Here is an 18649-nt window from a genome sequence, read left to right as displayed (position 1 = left end):
TTTCTCTTGCTGAATTCCTCTTATTTTTCTCCCCCGGCCCGAATTAGGGGTTTAGTTTCCTCCCTCGCTTTTCTTTCCCTCCCCACAGAATAAGATATGCTTTTTTTTCTCTCCTCCCCAAGGGTAAAACTAGGTATCCTTTCGGTTTGTCGTCCCAGTGGATAAAACGGCTGCTGCTTTTATTTTTACCCCCCCCCCCCCCAAACCGGTGGGTTTTCTTCTCTCCTCCTCCGGTGAATATGCTGTTCCCGGGTGTAAATCCTCTTTTTTGTTGGCAGCCTGGTTTGTGATGAACACGAGCCCCAAATCTTCTGGATTTAAAAAAAAAAAGACGCCTACTCTCTTTATCCCCAGGTATGTTAAGATTTTTGCTGCTGTTGAATATTTCTATATATTTTTACACCGATCAGCCCTGCCTGCTGCTGGATATGTAGAGAGGCGGAAAGAAGCAGAGAGGCACACAGAAACGGGTGGGGCAAACAGCAAACTGTACTATGGGTACCTCCACTCTCACATGATAACATAGCGTCACAGCACGACATGCCAAGGCGCTCTCTTTAAAAGGTTCAGAGACGGGCACCAATATGCACAATTAGGGAAAATCAAATATATTGAATATTGTGCGTACTTTCATTCGACTCTGCATTCCACTGGAAAGCAACTTTATTATTTAGATTCTGGAAAGGTCCAATCAGATTGGAAAATAGTGGGTGTAAATCCTCTTATCCAAAAAAGGAGAGACAGACAGCAGGAAACTGCAAGCCAGTTAGCTTAGCATCTGTCAGAGGGAAAATGCTGGAATCTATTATTGAGAAGGTTATAGCAGGTCACTTGGAAAATCTCAATGCAATTAGGCAGAGTCAACATGATTTTGCGAAAGGGAAATTGTGTCTAATTAATTACCGAGTTCTTTGCAGAAGTAGCAAACGACATGGATAAAGGTACAACTATAAAGGTGGTATACTTAGACTTCCAGAAGTCATTTGACACGGTGCCACATCAAAAGTTGCCACACAAAAGAGCTCATGGTGTAGGAAGTAACATATTAGCATGGTTAGAAGATTGGTTGGCGAACAGAAACAGTAGGCATCAATGGGTCATAAAAATCATAGAATTTACAGTGCAAAAGGAGGCCATTCGGCCCATTGAGTCTGCACCGGCCCTTGGAAAGAGCACCCTCCCCAAGGTAAAATGAGTGAGCACAAATCTGGCAGATAGAGAATAATGTGTAAAAATGTGAAGTTGTCCACTTTAGCAGGAGGAATCAAAAAGCAACACAGTGGTGGCACAGTGGGTAGCACTGCTGCCTCACAGCACCAGGGACCCGGGTTTAATTCTGGCCTAAGGTGACTGTAGAGTCTGCACGTTCTCCCTGTGTCTGCTCCGGTTTCCTCCCACAGTTCAAAGATGTGCAGGTTAGGTGGATTGACCATGCTAAATTGCCCTTAGTGTCCAAAAAAGTGAGGTGGGGTTACTGGGTTAGGGTGGAGATGTAGGATGCTCTTTCCAAGGGCCGGTGCAGACTCGATAGGTCCTTCTGCACTGTAAATTCTATGATTCTCCCACAGTCCGAAAGGTGGGGTTATGGGGATAGGGTGCTCTTTCGGAGGTTCGGTGCAGATTCAATTAGCCGAATGGCCTCCTTCTACACTGTAGGGAGTCTGTGATTTAAATGAAGAGAGATTGCATAAGTAATTGAAGAAGGATCTGGCGGTCCTGGTTTATGAATTGCAAAAAGGTAGTATTTAGGTACAGCAAGTGATTAGGAAGGTAAATGGAATATTGTTGTTAATTGCAAGAGACATGGAATACAAAAGTGGGGACATTGTGCTCCAGTTGTATTGGGCATTAGTCAGAGCACATCTGGAGTATTGTATACAGTTTTGGTCTTCTCATTTATGAAACGACATGATTGCATTGGAAGTAATTCAGAGACCGGTCACTCTACTGATTCCTGGGTGGGGTGGCATGATGGCGCAGTGGTTAGCACTGCTGCCTCACAGCGCTGAGGACCCGAGTTCGATCCCGGGTCACAGTCCGTATGGAGTCTGCACATACTCCCCGTGTCTGCGTGCGCCTCCCCTCCCACAATCCAAAAAGATGTGCAGACTAAGTGGATTGGCCATGCTAAATTGTCCCTTACTTGGAAAAAAAATGAAGTATTGGGTACATTGATTTTAAAAGAAAACTGATTCATAAGATAAGTTAGTTATCTTATGAAAGAAGGTTGAAAAGGCTGGGATCATATCCATTGGAGCTTGAAAAAATGAGAGGTGATCTTATTGAAACATACACGGTCCTGAGAGGACTTAACAGTGAATGCTGAAAGATGTTTCCTCTTGTGGGAGAGACTAGAACTGGGGACACCAGTTAAAAATGAGAAGTCTCCCATTTTCTCTCGGAGCCAGGAATCTGTAGACCGGTGTCTTCCCCAGAGAGCAGTGGAGGTAGGGTAACTAAATATTTCAAGACAGAGGTAGAGAGACTCTTGTTAGAGACTCTTGTTAATCAAAGGAGTCAAAGGGTATCAGGGTGGGCAGGAAAGTGGAGTTGAGGCCACAATCAGATCAGCTATGATCCTATCGAATGGCACCACCCGAGGGTCCAAATGGTCTGCTCCCAATATATGTTCATATGCTCTGGACGAGAGCAATTCTGATTTAACTCATATCCATGCTAAGGTTTCCAAGGGTACTACTCCAAGCATTCCTGTGAACTATGGCATATTTTCCTGTATTTGAAAACTTGCAAGCATAATATCAGCCATATTTTCATCTCTGACTTGTTGTATGGTGTTCTTTTCAGCAGCTGACACTGTACTAATTTTCGATATACAAAGTGCTTGTGTTAGGGTTGATTTAGATGCTGGTATCCTTATTGTATTGTTAATTGTGCTATTTGGAGGCCATGCACTTATCAACTACAGCCCCTTTATCGTGCTCTGATCCCCCATAGGATCAATATTTGCACAATTACCTACTGCATAGATTCATAGTACATGTTATTTGTACACAGAAAAACAAAAACTGACATTGGTAGTGCAACTAAGAACTCACTTGGGGAAAGTAGCCAACATTTTATTTGAAACAATACCATATAATAATAATCTTTATTTGTGTCACAAGTAGGCTTACATTAACACTGCAATGAAGTTACTGTGAAAACCCCCTAGTCACCACAACACAGCACCTATTCGTGTACACTGAGGGAGAATTCAGAAAGTCCAATTCACCTAACAAGCACGTCTTTCGGGACTTGTGGGAGGAAACCAGAGCACCCGGAGGAAGCCCACACAGACACAGAACGTGCAGATTCTGCACAGACAGTGACCCAAGCCGGGAATTGAGTATCACACGTGCACATACCGCTTTCCTGAGCAGAAAACTCAAATTCCAGCCAAAACTATCTGCTGGAACCAACGTAACAGCAACCAACCAATCTGTGACAATAGCTGCAGTCTAAATACTGTATAAAAGGCAACACAAGTATGTTGCTGTTGAGAGTACATTTCTCACTGTTTCACCTACTTCTTTTTGCAGAAAAATGTACTTGTTTTTCCTAAGAGAACAGCCCAGGTTCCAAAGAATCCTCACTGAAAATGATCAGGACCAGTAAAAATAAAAAGCATGTCAACTGGAAGGTGACAATTCTCAATATAAGCAGATCAGAATCAACGGAGCAGTGGCAAGTTCATAAGTTACAATCAAGCAAAATTAGTGTAAACCTTCAAATTTAAGAGCTTGTATTTAAATAGCTCTTTTAATGTAAAATATCCCAAGCTGCTTCACGGAAACATTCCAAAACAAAATTTGACACCAAATCACATTAGAAGACATTAGAAGAAGACAGTCAACAGTTTGCCAAAGACATCCATTTTACGGAACGCAACTCCTGCATGGAGGTCCACTTAAATCAAATTGAACCCGGGTCCCTGACGCTGTGAACGCACAGTGCTAACCACCATGCTGTCCAATATGGTAATGATTTGTTCAGAAAGCTACATGATTAAGTTGTTCATTGAAAGATTGTATTATTGATGAGAGAATCATACTGGTAGGCATTATGATGATGAAAATAATATTGTAGTGGTACCCTGGAGGTTGTTGGCCACTTTTCTAGCAAGATTCCACCCCTCAACTTGGGACAACTAAGACAGGAGCTATGAGAGTTGGAGACAGACTGCAATTTTTTTCTTCGGGGTGGTAAATCTGTGGAACTCTTTGCCACGGAAGGCTGTGGAGGCCAAATCACTGAGTGTCTTAAAGACAGATAGATAGGTTCTTGATTAATAAGGGGATCAGGGGTTATGGAGAGGAGGCAACAGAATAGGGATGAGAAACATATGTGCCATGATTGAATGGCGGAGCAGACCCGATGGGCTGAATGGCCTATGTCTTACTGAATGTTTATCCCCTTCCCTTCTCGAGACAGGGATGCAGTGACAATGTTATATCCCGCACAGGTCTTATGGGGTAGGGATGATCCACTACCCCGTGGATTTATTTTAATTTATTGACAGTTCCTTTGCACAACAAAACCAAAACAATTCCATAAAACAATAAACAGGCAACAATAAACATTCCACCTTTACAAAGGAGACAAACCAAACACAAAACAATGACAATAAATCAAAAACAGGCAACAGTACAATAAAGGTACCAGCATCCAAATCAACCGGCCGCTCCCTCCCAACTCCGGCCAGCAGACTCACATCAGTGAAAGCCGCTGGGGGTGACGCAACGATTCCCCGGAGAGTCATGTTGGCGCGGAGCACAGCAGAAGAGCGAGGGAGCGCCCCACTTGGGCAAAGAGATGGAGAAAGCGGCTGTAGCTGATAAGTACACAGTCTCCAAATAGCAACAGTGCACAAATTAACAATTCAATAAAGATAGCAGCATCTAAATCAACACGCCACTCCCTACCCCTCCCACAACACCCGGCCACGGGGCGTAGCGGAAGAGCGAGGGAGCACCCCATTCCAGGAGCCAAGTCGCAGGCAAAAGGGGCAGCAGCTGACAAACGTATGGCCTCTAAACATTGAGCAATATACAATTGAGAGTACAAAAATTCTCCCTCCCCCTGCAGAGCCAGCAGTAGACCCGCATCAGTGAAAAGCCACTAAACTTATCAGAGCATGGAGTGAGAGAGATATTCCAGAAACTCCAGGCTGTTAGAAGCAAGAGCGGGCCGCAGCAGACAAGCCCACAGCCTCTAGGCAGTAAACAGTTAATTACAGTAACAAGCATACCACTTCCAAACACGACATATAAACAGGCAACAATACAAAAACGCACCAACATTTTACACTGCTTCCAAACCGGGAGCAGTAAATAATCCCGCCAGCACAATAAAGTCACCGTTAGTCCACAAGATATCTCAAAACAGCCTTCAAGTTATTCAGTGGAATTGGGCCGCCACCCCTCCTCTCCTGCACGACCAGCATATGATCACATGACACCACCCAGTCCAAGGTCCGGGCCACAGGAATAAAGGAGGGAGTAGTAAGCAACTCAGGCTTCAAAACATGAAACAATCAAAAGTCAATAAACAGTCAATATTGCAACAAAAGTATCAGCAAACAGCATGAGCAGACCCTCCCACGTCTTCAGTCCGGTAGCAGGCTAGCCAAACCCTCCCTTTGCCTCACTCCAGGTCAAAGAAGCAGATGGAGCAACAGTAAACAGATCCACAGCCTCCAAATAGCTGCAGCATTGCCCAAGCCACTACTCCTCTCCCGCTGGCTCTGAGAAAGCACCCCTCTCCTCTCTTCAGTCCGGTAGCAGGCCAGCCACTACCTCCAGGTCAAAGCAGAAGGGGCAGAAAACAGAAACTAAGCCTGCAAGCAGTTTGCTGCTGAAAGCAGGAGCACGCAGAACGCACAACCTCCAGCCACCTGGAGAATGGAGAATGTGAGCTCCCTCGATAAGGGGGCGGGGGATCCTTCACATGGTTCATGTGCCTTTCTATAATAATAATCTTTACTGTCACAAGTAGGCTTACATTAATACTGCAATTAAGTTACTGTGAAAAGTCCCATTCCAGCACCTGTTTGGGTACACAGAACTCAGAATGTCCAAATTACCTAACAGCACGTCTTTCGGGACGAGTGGGAGGAAACCGGAGCACCCGGAGGAAACCCACGCAGACACGGGGAGAACATGCAGATTCCGCACAGACGGTGACCAAGCCGAGAATCGAATCTGGTACCCTGGCGATGTGAAGAAACAGTGCTAACCGCTGTGCTACCGTGCTGTCCATGAATAAAGTCGACCAGTCAGGCACTGACTAGAGAAGATCCTGTAGGGAACTACTAGAGCTGTATATAATAGTTAATGCGTTAAATAAAATTCACAGAGAGTTGTGAACACAGCCCAGTCCATCACACAAACCCGCCTCCCATCCACTGACTATCTACATCTCCTGCTGCCTTGGAAAAGCGGGCAGCATAATCAAAGACCCCTCCCACCCGGCTTACTTACTCTTTCAACTTCTTCCATCTGGCAGGAGATACAAAAGTCTGAGAACACGCACAAACAGATTCAAAAAAACAGCTTCTTCCCCGCTGTTACCAGACTCCTAAACCACCCTCTTATGGACTGACCTTAATACTATAGTCCTCCTGTATGCTTCACCCGATGCCAGTGTCTATGTATTTACATTGTGTACCTTGAGTTGCCCTATTATGTATTTCCTTTTCTTTTCATGTACTAAATGATCTGTTTGAGCTGCTTGCAGAAAAATTCTTTTCACTCTACCACGGTACACGTGACAATAAACAAATTCAAATCCAATAAGTTTTGTTTTTCTCTGGAACTCTACGTGGACTCTTTGTTGCCCCTTATAAAAATTAACTTAAGGACTTGTAAAATGCCAAGTCTAACAATGCAGTTTGTGCACGCAACCAGTGTGATTTGCAACTATCCCTTAAAGTTGCTGGCTGGTTTATGGTTCTCGGAGCATCCACAATAAAATGGGCATTCTTATGGGACTTTATACAAGTAGATAGCATCACCGAACATACACATTTTTCAGAAAATGTACCACTGGGCAGTTGTAAAGTATAGGACCTTTCACTGATTTCCCTGCACCACCAACCCCGCAGCGCCCCCAAGTCTAAAACTATAGTGCACCTTTGGACTAGTTAAGGTAGCTACATTCAGATTTGAACCTGGGACCTTCCTCACAATACAGCTCAGAACTAGACTCTATGGTCTACTAAGACACCAGTCAAACTCAAAGTGGTGCATTCCATACAAACGCTAGCATTTTAAAAATACATTCGTTGTATAAAAATCCTGTTCTGAATCTGCACAATAGCAGCAGGATAGTAATTAATTATTCTTCTCAAAAAAAATAATTGTGTCCCATACTGTCATGCAAATTCTGACTTGTACCGAGGTATATTTCCAAAGTCCACTGGTACCTCTCCATGTGGCCATTTTTTATTTCCAAGCCTTGAAAGACTATTGAAACATGATGAGTACCACAGCTGAGTTCAAGTCTTTCCTCACCCAGAGCGCTGAATACTGATAAGATGTAGAAATCCTGGTTTATTTTAACCATCCCTTGGGGTCAACTGTAGAATCCCAAATTACTCTCCTGATTGTGATCAACTAATTCAATATAAACTATGAATGAATCCATATGTTAAACCAAATATTCCTGGAAAAATAGCATGTATCTCCTCCCCAATGAAATTTAAGAATTGAGAAAGAATCAGCTGAACTATGGAGCTATATCAGGTAAAGAAATAAAGAAGGGGGAAAAATGGATCTAGATAGAAGAGACTGAGTAAAAGTAAATTAATTTAAAAATTGGAAGTTGTTAAAATCTCTAAACACAATTTTCTGTAAGAATTCTCTCGTTTAAATTAAAGCAAAATACTGCAAATGCAGAAAATTAGCAATGCATGTCATTATTATTCCACAATTGGCCGCCAAATTCAGGGGATGAAGAAATATTCTGTGAGGTGTGCATCTCCAGAGTTTGTCAATTTGCACCACTATTGTTGTCTTGCACAAATAGCATCTCAGCATTTGCCTCAATTATTTTAAAGCTGTGATTTTACATTAATACTTCTCCTTCTGTGTCATAATGAGTGTATTACCCAAGATACTCAATGCAGAAACTATAGTTAAAGATTAGGAAAATCCCTATAAAATTTTAGAACTTGTGCACATAATGATCGACTGTAGTTACTACTTAACAGCACAATGTACCCTTTAAAAATGTGATAATTGTTCATACAAGGCCAATCAATATCTCCAGCCCAGAAAAAGAGCAATTCAAATTGCCTTCTATTCTGTCCCACATCCACCATCTTCTCCAACTATATAATCCATTGCATTTCTACCCTTCTTCAGTTCTGAATTGCCATAAGAACTCAAAACATTAATTCTGTTTCTCTCTTCACAGATGCTGCCAGACCTGCTGAGCTTATCCAGCATTTTCTGTTTTTATTTCAGATTTCCAGCATCCACAGTATTTGGCTGTAATTTAAACAAGAGAATTCTTACAGAAAATTGTGTTTAGAGATTTTAACAACTTCCAATTTTTAAATTCATTTACTTTTACTCGGTCTCTTCTATCTAGATCCATTTTTTCCCCCTTCTTTATTTCTTTACCTGATATGGCTCTATAGTTCAGCTGATTCTTTCTCAATTCTTAAAATCTTATTGGTTGAGGAGACACTGTCATTCCCTAAGGTCCCAGATGCTCTATTTCCCTCACAGCACCATTATCAGCACTTCCAGAAAGTTATGGCACAAATTATTGTTTATAAATCAAGCTGCTGGGGAAAAAAACTCACTAAGGGTGTACACTGCGAGATTCCAGTCTGGCAGGATTCAACTTGTTACCCCTGAGCTCAACAGAGTGCCGAGCTCAGCAGAGTGACTTCATTCATAATCCATTGAAAACCTCAGGTTGACATTATTTGCCAGTCAGGACTCCGCCCCTGCCATAGTACTGGAAAAGTTCTCAGAGTCACAAATGACATCCTATGTGAACGTATGAACATGGAACAAGAGTAGGCTATTCATCCCCTTGAGCCTGCTCTGCCATTTAATAAGATCATGGCTGATCTGATAGTAACCTCAAATCTGCATTCCGCCTACTCCTGATAACCTATCACCCCTGTAAACTGTGACTGTAAACTTTCCTTCCTTGTTCTTCTTGAACTGTCTGCAGATATTGACATGGTTGACCACACCAGCCTCCTCCAACACGACTCCACTGCTAGGTGGGACAATGCACTGCCTGTGGAAGTAGTTGAGTCAGAAACATTAGGGACCTTCAAGCAGCTATTGGATAGGTACATGGATTACGGGAAAATGATATAGTGTAGATTTATTTGTTCTTAAGGGCAGCACGGTAGCATTGTGGATAGCACAATTGCTTCACAGCTCCATGGTCCCAGGTTCGATTCCGGCTTGGGTCATTGTCTGTGCGGAGTCTGCACGTCCTCCCCGTGTCTGCGTGGGTTTCCTCCCACAGTCCAAAGCTGTGCGGGTTAGATGAATTGGCCAATGATAAATTGCCCTTAATGTCCAAATTGCCCTTGGTGTTGGGTGGAGGTGTTGAGTTTGGGTAGGGTGCTCTTTCCAAGAACTGGTGCAGACTCAAAGGGCCGAATGGCCTCCTTCTGCACTGTAAATTCAATGATAATCTATGGTTAATCTAGGACAAAGGTTCGGCACAACATCGTGGGCCGAAGGGCCTGTTCTGTGCTGTATTTTCTATGTTCTATGTTTCATCCTCATCTATCTGATTTTAACCAGAGAATCACTTGCGATATCTTCTCTTCCTGATCTCACACTGTTACCTCTGGTGTCCCCCAAGGATCTATCCTTGGACCCTTTCTATTTCTCATCTACATGCAGTCCTTTGGTGACATATAAAGGCACAGCGTGGGCTTTCACAAATCAGGCTGACAACACCCAGCTTTTCCTCATCACCATCTCCCTCGACTCTTTCACTATTGCTAAATTATGAGACAGTACCTTATGAGCCAAAATGTTTACCATTTAACTATTTGGAAGACTGATGTGATTGTTTTCCATCCAAACTTCATTCCCTAGCTATTGACTCCATCTCTTTCCATAGATTCTCCACAGTGTAGGAGGCCATTCATTCCATTGGGTCTACACCGACCCTCTGAAAGAACACCCTACCTAGGCCCACTCTCCCGCCCTATCCCCGTAACCCCACCTAGCCTGTAATTCTCTGGACGCTAAGGGGCAATTTAGCATGGCCAATCCACCTAACATTTGAACTGTGGGAGAAAACCCACGTAGACACTTGGAGAATGTGCAAACTCCACAAAAACAGTCACCCAAAGCTGTAATTGAATCCGGGTCCCTGGTGCTGCAAGGCTGCAATGCTAGCCACTGTGCCGCCAAACTGTCTGAGATTAAGCCAGTCTGTTCGCAATCTAGGGTGTCACGTTTGATCCTGAAATGAGCCTCTGATCTCATATTCATTAAAACCTCCATAACTTCACCTGATTATTTTGTTACCTCTCGACTCGACTATTCCACTGTATTCTTGGCTGGTCTCCCACATTCTACCTTCAGTAAACTGGAAGACACCCAAAACTCTGCTGCCCATGTCTTAACTCACATCAAATCCCGTTCCTCTATCATCCCTGTGCTCTCTGACATTTATTGGCTCCCAGTCAAGCAACAGCTTGATTTGAAAATTCTCATCCATGTTTTCAAATCCTTCCTCTCTTTCCCTGCAATCTCCACCAGACCCACAACCCTCCAAGATATTGGAACTCTTCTAATTCTGGCCTCTTGTGCCTCCCCAAATTTAAACTGATCCAACATTGGTGGCCATGAGTTCACAAAGCTCTGGAAACTCTACACCTCTGGCACTTCACTTGTCTCCTTTAAGACACTCCTTAAAACCTACCTCTTTGAGCAAGCTTTTGGTGATCTGACCCAATATGTGGTTCTGTGTCATAGTATGTTTATAATGCTCCTGTGAAGCGCCTTATCATAGAATTTACAGTGCAGAAGGAGGCCATTCGGCCCATCGAGTCTGCACCGGCTCTTGGAATGAGCACCCTACCTAAGCCCTATCCCAATAACCCAGCAACCCCATCTAACCTAAGGGCAATTTAGCATGGACAATCCACCTAACCTGCACATCTTTGGACTGTGGGAGGAAACCGGAGCACCCGGAGGAAACCCACGCAGACACTGGGAGAACGTGCAGACTCTGCACGGACAGTGATCCAATCGGGACTTGAACCTGGAACCTTGGCGCATGAAGCCATAGTGCTAACCACTATGCTACCATGCTGCCTTGTGAGACTGTATTACATTAAAGGCACATACGAGTTATTGTTATTATTTCTGCTCGATCATTAACTTCTCTCTCCATCTTCAATGTATCAAATACTCAAAGCTGACTAGATGCCTTGCCAAACTAGTGATTTTGCACTCTTAACATTGGTCAATCAGTCGCACGAGGAATGGGACTTTTATTTTGAGACGCCGGACGATGTATGGGCATTCATTAAAGAAAAGAAGCTGGAGACGATTTAAAGGACACTTAAGCTGCGGAGAAGTTTTATAGCGGTGGCTTGTAATACTGTACTGATTTTTCATAAGAAACGAGATTTTATGTTGTTCTGGGTGAAATTATGGGCTGCGGTGGTGGTTGTAGGGTGCTTTGTCTTGCAAGGATTTGATGTAGGGGGGAGGGGGTCTTGAAGTTAGAGCTACTCTTTGGGATTCTGGATTTTGTCTTCAGGGACTGTCGCTTCACTGGTTTCTGTTAATTGCATCTTTTTTTTTCTGATGTTTACTTACTGGGGAATATGATGCTGTTAAAAGGTTTATTCATGTGGGGGAAGAGGTTCGAACAATAGGGAGACAGACTGTTTGGCACCGGGGCAGGGGTTATCGGGGTCAGCATGGTTCAGCTGACTCTCGGAAGCGCAGTGGAGGGTGAGCAAGTGTTAAACTGGTACCAGACCTGGTGGATGAGGTTTCTGATGCTTGGGGGGAGGGGCGGGGCGGGAGAGAGAGAGAGAGGGAGGCTGCTTTGCTGACAGGGGAGGAACTGCTGTCAGGGAATAAATGGGAGGTTGGGAACGGCTGCTGCGCATGGGGGTACTCGGGGAAGCCGCGGGCGCGGGGCTGACCTAAAAAGCGTGATGGCTAGACGGCATGGGGGGGGAGCGGAAGCTCCCCATCCAGGCTGATTACATGGAACGTGAGAGGACTGAATGGGCTGGTCAAGGGGGCTCGCGTGTTCGCGCATCCAAGGGAACTGAAGGCAGACGTGGCTATGCTACAAGAGACACATCTTAAGGTCACAGATCAGACAAAATTGAGGAAGGGTTGGGTTAGCCAGGTGTTCCACTCAGGGCTGGTCTCAAAGACCAGGGGGGTAGCAATTTTGATTAGTAAGCGAGTGACATTCGAGGCTGGGAGAATTGTGTCAGATAAGGGGGGTAGGTACATAATGGTGAGTGGTAGGTTGGAGGGTGTACGAGTGGTGCTCGTGAACATATATGCTCCGAATTGGGATGACGTGGAGTTTATGAGGTGGGTGTTAGGTAAGATTCCGGACTTAGAGTCACATAACCTGATCATGGGGGCAGGGGGGGGGGAACTTTCACACGGTCATTGATCCGCAATTGGATCGGTCAATATCCAGGTCAGGGAGGAGGCTGGCTGTGGCAAAGGAATTGAAGGGCTTTATGGTACAGATGGGGGGTATAGACCCATGGAGGTTTATACAGCCAAGGGCGAAGGAGTTTTCTTTTTTTTCTCACGTTCATAAGGTTTACTCTCGTTTTGTTTGACTTTTTTGTTCTCAGCAGGGCGCTAATACTGAGGGTGGTGGGGACGGAATTGTAGTGTCGGATCATGCCCCGGGCTTGATCGAGCCCCCTTTACCAGCCCATTCAGTCCTCTCACGTTCCATGTAATCATGGATTTGCGGGTGGGCGAGGAGAGAGGGGCAACGTCCGTTATGGAGACTGGATCTGGGGTTGTTAGCGGATGATGTGGTCTGCGGGCGGGTGAATAAGTCCATCCAGAACTACATGGAAACAAATGACATGGGAGAGGTATCCGCAGCGACGGTGTGGGAAGCTCTGAAGGCGGTTGTTAGAGGGGAGCTAATTTTGCTTCGGCCCCACAGGGAAAAGGGGGAACGGGCGGAGAGGGAGAGATTAGTGGAGGAGATACTCCGGGTGCACAGCAGATATGCAGAGCCCCTGGACGCGGGGCTCCTGAGGGAGCGGCGGAAGTTGCAGGCGGAGTATGAGTTGTTGACCACAGGGAAAGCAGTGGAACAGTTGAGGAAGGTAAAGGGGGCGGTTTAGGAGTACAGGGAACAGGCGCAGGATGTTGGCGCAACAGCTTAGGAAGAGAGAGGTGGCCAGGGAGATTGGTAGAGTGAAGAATAGGGATGGTAACATGGTCTTGGACCCAGGGGGGTGAACAAAGTTTTTAAAGTAAATTATATGTGTCGGAACCCCCGGCTGGCGTTGAAGGGATGAGGCAATTTCTGGATCGGTTGGAGTTTCTGAGGGTGAAGGAGGACCTGGTGGAGGGGCTGGGAGCCCCAATTGAGATGGAGGAAGTTATCAAGGGGCTGGAGGGCATGCAGTCGGGCAAAGCTCCGGGGCCGGACGGCTACCCGGTGGAATTTTATAAGAAGTTCTCAGGGATATTGAGCCCACTGCTGGTGAGGACGTTTAACGAGGCTAGAGAGAAGGGAATCCTACCCCTGACAATGTCGCAGGCCTCGATCTCACTTATTCATAAACAGGAGAAGGATCCTGAGCAGTGTGGGTCATATAGACCAATCTCGCTTTTTAATATGGATGTCAAGTTGTTGGCTAAGGTATTGGCCACAAGGATAGTAGACTGCGTTCCGGGAGTGATAGGGGAAGACCATACGGGATTCGTTCAGGGCAGGCAGCTAAAGGCCAATGTTCGGAGGCTTTTAAATGTTATTATGATGCCCTGAGAGAGAGGAGAGGCGGAGGTGGTGGTAGCAATGAACGAGGAGAAGGCTTTTGATCAGGTGGAGTCGGAGTACCTGTGTGAGGCGCTGGGAAGATTTGGGTTTGGGGAGGGCTTTACAGGCTGGGTGCTGTTGCTCTACCAGGCGCCTGTAGCGAGCGTGCGTACGAACAGGCTGGGGTCGGGTTATTTTAAATTACATCGAGGGACGAGGCAAGGGTGCCCCCTCTCTCCGTTATTGTTTGCTCTCGCTTTGGAGCCACTGGCCATGGCGCTAAGAGCTTCGAGGAACTGGCAGGGGCTGGTTCGGGGGTGGGGGTGGGTGGGTGGAGCACCGGGTCTCGCTCTATGCGGACGATTTGCTGTTGTAAATTTTGGACCCGCTGGAGAGGATGGGAGAGGTTATGCAGATCTTGGGGGAATTTGGCAGCTTCTCGGGTATAAATTGAACATGTGGAAGAGCGAAATGTTCGTGATTCAGGCTGGAGGGCAGGAGGAGAGACTGGGAGAGCTGCCACTTAGAATGGTAGGGAAGAGCTTTCGCTATCTGGGAATCCAGGTGGCTCGGAAATGGGAGGCACTGCATAATCTTCATCTATCCCGGTTGGTGGAGCAAATGGAAGGGGACTTTAAGAGATGGGACATGCTCCCGTTGTTACTGGTGGGGAGGGTACAGACCGTGAAAATGATGGTCCTCCCCAGATTTCTGTTTGTCTTTCAGTACCTCCCCATCTTCATCCCTAAGGCCTTTTTCAAGCGGGTGAACAAATCACCTCGGGCTTTCTATGGGCGAACAAAACCCCGCGGGTGGAGAAAATGTGGTTGGAGCATAGTCGGGGGGAGGGTGGGTTGGCGCTGCCGAACCTCTGCAACTGCTACTGGGCGGCTAACATCGCCATGATTCGGGAGTGGTTAATGGGGAAGGGGTCGGCATGGGAGCGGTTGGAGGCGGCGTCTTGTAAAGGCACCAGTCTGGGGGCATTGGTAACGGCACCTCTGCCGTTCTCGCCAACCCGGTACTCCACAGGTCCGGTGGTAGTGGCGGCTCTGAGGATCTGGGGGCAATGGAGGAGGCATAAGAAGGTGGAGGGGGCATCAGTCTGGACCCCAATTTGTAACAACCACAGGTTTGCACCGGGCAGGCTGGATGGCGGGTTCCAGAGCTGGCAGAGGGCAGGAATTAGAATGATGGGGGATCTATTTATAGATGGGAGCTTTCCCAGCTTGAAGGCGCTGGAGGATAAATTTAAACTACCGCCAGGGAATGGTTTTAGATATTTGCAAGTGCGAGACTTCCTGAGAAAGCAGGTGCTGGCTTTTCCGCTGCTGCCGACACGGGGGATACAGGTTAGGGTAGTGTCCGGTACCTGGGTGGGGGAGGGGAAAGTGTCGGATATCAACCAGGAGCTGTTGGAGGCGGAGGAAACCCCGGTGGAGGAGCTTAAGGGCAAGTGGGAGGACGAGCTAGGTGGAGTGTTAGAGGCAGGTCTATGGGCAGATGCCCTAAGCAGGGTCAATTCCTCCTCTTAATGTGCCAGGCTTAGCCTAATATAATTTAAGGTGGTCCACCAGGCACATATGATGGCAGTAAGGATGAGCACGTTTTTCAGGGTAGAACATAGATGTGTGAGGTGCGCGGGGACCCCAGCAAACCATGTCCACATGTTCTGGGAATGCCCGAAGCTCAGAGGGTGTTGGCAGGAGTTTGCGAAGGCAATGTCCACAGTGCTAGGAACTCGGGTGGTGCCAAGACCAGAGGTAGCGCGATCTTTGGAGTGTCAGAAGATCAGGGAGTGAAAGGCCGGTGTCCTGGCCTTTGCCTCCTTAGTAGCCTGGAGACGGATCCTTTTAATGTGGAGAGACTCTAAGCCCCCGAGTGTCGAGACCTGGGTTAGTGACATGGCTGGGTTTCTCAGTCTTGAGAAAATAAAGTTTGCCTTAAGAGGGTCAATGTTGGGGTTCTCTCGGAGGTGGCAGCTGTTCATCGACTTTCTCAGGGAAAATTAAAATGTCAGCAGAAGCCGTATTCCAAAGGGGGGGGAGGGATAGGTGTTAGATGGTTGTGGTGTGTGAAGATTGGGTCGGGTGGGGAAATGTTTATTTCACCATGTCAATGTTACTCTTTTTGTTATTGTTATAAAAATTTGCAAATACTTTAATAAAAATATTTTTAAACATTGGTCTATCAGCAGCGGTATTTAAGACTTTAAACCACCTTCAACACCTGCTATATATAATACATATTAACTATGTGCTAGAATGTGTATATGACACACTAACTGTATATTGGCAGTTGGCATAAGTTAAAAGGTCCCAACATCAATGTAGAAGTCTGAGTGCAACGGTAGGAGTCTGGGTATCAAAGGATGACCTCACTCAGTCACACTGGATAATTATTGATCTTAAATAGAAAAATGAATGCAACGCTTATTTGAAATAGAAAATTACTTTAGTCAGGCAGTTCTTTTTGGATTATGAACTTTCAGGCAGAATATTCACATGAATAGTAATAAACAACTAAATATTGGAAGACAAATGGACAAATATCATTTCCTCCAAATGGTTTGATTAGATAAGCTGTTTCCTGTTAAGAGTGCTAACAAATAAACGGGTGCGGAGGCAGTTGTTGTAGCCTTTGCCTCGTTGATTGCCTGAAGGCGGATCCTAATAGGTTGGAGAGCAACCTCTCCACCCTGTGCCCTGGCGTGGCGGGGGGACCTGTTGGAAGTCTTGACTCTTGAGAAGGTTAAGTTTGAACTGAGGGAAAGGATGGAGGGGTTCTACAATTCATGGGCATTATTCATTATGTACTTTCAAGAACTGGATAACATCGAACATTAGTTGAGGCGTGTGGGTGTATGGGAGGTTTGGTGGGAGGGTGGCTATGGGTGTTAATGGTGGCCATGGGTGATTCCTGATTCCTTTATGTCATTTGTTTATGTGAACATGCGGGCTAATGTTTGGGGTTTGGTGGGAGGATGGGGTCGTTGTTATTGAGATGGGGATTGACATACTTGGTACTGATTATTGTTTATTGTTGGTGGGTGTAAATTTGAGAGAAAATGTGAAGAAGGAGGAGAATAAAAAATATTTAACAAAAAAAAAAGAGTGCAAACAAACACCCCAAAGCAGTCGATCACAAATACCAGTATTGATTTTCTTTTTGGGAAATTTGGTTTTGACATAAGTTAATAAAACCAGAGACCAGAGATTTTTATTAGGATATCCTGAAAGAAATGCCATGATCAACTGATTACTTTTTGTGGAAAGTGAATTAAAGATACTATACAACACAACTAAAATGTAGTTCACTTTTGGTCAACAAAATTTCCCAAGCATCCAATTACATAATCAGACTGAATTGCTGCAGTGTGCATTAGAATGTATGCTGGCATCTGATCAAAAGCTTTTCAATGTTGTTTTCTGACATGTCAATCAGTTGTCAAATACCAGTACAATCAGTGGCGCAGTGCTGCCTCATGACGCCGAGTTCGATCCCGGCCCCGGGTCACTGATCATGTGGAGTTTGCACATTTTCCCCGTGTCTGCGTGGGTCTCACCCGACAACCCAAACGATGTGCAGGGTAGGTCATGCTAAATTGCCCCTTAATTGGAAAAAAACCAATTGGGCACTTTAAATTTATTTTAGAAACTTTTTTTTAAAATACCTGCACGGTCATCATTCCAACAGTTGAAAGAAATCGCAAAATTTCAACCCAATTGATGTTATAAATTTATTAATACTATTGCGGAGAGATTGTTGCAAAGTGGTACTGTCACTGGACCAGTAATCTAGAGACCCAGCACAATGCTCTGGGGAACAAGGTTTAAATCCCGGAGATGGTGAAATTTTAATTCAATAAAAATGGTGACATTTAAATTCAAGAAAAAATCTGGAATTAGAAGTCTAATGATGACCGTGAAACCAATGAAACCATAGTTGTAGAAACACATCTGGTTCACTACTGTTCCTTAGGGAAGGAAATCTTACCTGGTCTGGCCTACATCTGATTCCAGATCCACAGCAATATGGTTTACTCTTTTGGCCCCGCAAGGGCAATTCGGGATGAGCAATAAATGCTGGGCCAGCCAGCGAAGCCCATGTCCCATAAACAATACATTTTTGCAATGTTTCATCTGTTAGAACTCCAAATGTATTAAAACTGAGGCATTGTAGACAAATGGAGGACATCTCATGCCAGAGGAAAGCACATGCATTCACCTTATTGACACAGTTTGTAATGTAAAATACTTGCCCATATTCTAAACAGCAAATAAAAACTATGAGAAAATTGGTCACAAACTGTAACTAAATATAATGCACTCAAGTGTTCTTGCATTTGGGAATTTAAGAAATATATTTTGGGAAAATAGATTTCTACAGATAATCTGGTACAATTAATACAGGAGGCATACAAGACATTTATAATGATGCAAATGAGAATTCAATGTCTTCTCAGTCACCTCGAATTTTACAGCACAGAAACAGGCCATTTAGCCCAACAGGTCTATGCAGGTGTTTATACTTCACACAAGCCTCCTCCTCCCTCACTTAATTATACAGTATAAGCATTACCTTCTATTCCTTTCTCCCTCTAGCTTCCCACAAAATGCATCTATGCTAATTATCTCATCCACTCAACATGGTAACAAGTTCC

The 18649-nt window shown here is 45.1% G+C and overlaps 1 protein-coding gene and 1 long non-coding RNA gene across 2 annotated transcripts in view; one reads left to right on the top strand and one right to left on the bottom strand.

Annotated features, from left to right (window-relative positions):
• Window positions 1-18649, bottom strand: part of gnas (GNAS complex locus) — a 505856-nt gene that overhangs the window by 311719 nt on the left and 175488 nt on the right. The window lies entirely within an intron of this gene.
• LOC140428275 (uncharacterized) overlaps window positions 213-18649 on the top strand; it is a 68301-nt gene continuing 49864 nt past the window's right edge. Inside the window, exon 1 of the long non-coding RNA XR_011948742.1 lies at window positions 213-354. This is a non-coding gene — a long non-coding RNA (uncharacterized lncRNA). The remainder of the gene's footprint in view (window positions 355-18649) is intronic.

The sequence above is a fragment of the Scyliorhinus torazame genome, chromosome 8 (assembly GCF_047496885.1).
Source record: "Scyliorhinus torazame isolate Kashiwa2021f chromosome 8, sScyTor2.1, whole genome shotgun sequence".
Classification (NCBI taxonomy): domain Eukaryota; kingdom Metazoa; phylum Chordata; class Chondrichthyes; order Carcharhiniformes; family Scyliorhinidae; genus Scyliorhinus; species Scyliorhinus torazame.
This window is presented reverse-complemented; position numbering and strand designations above follow the sequence as displayed.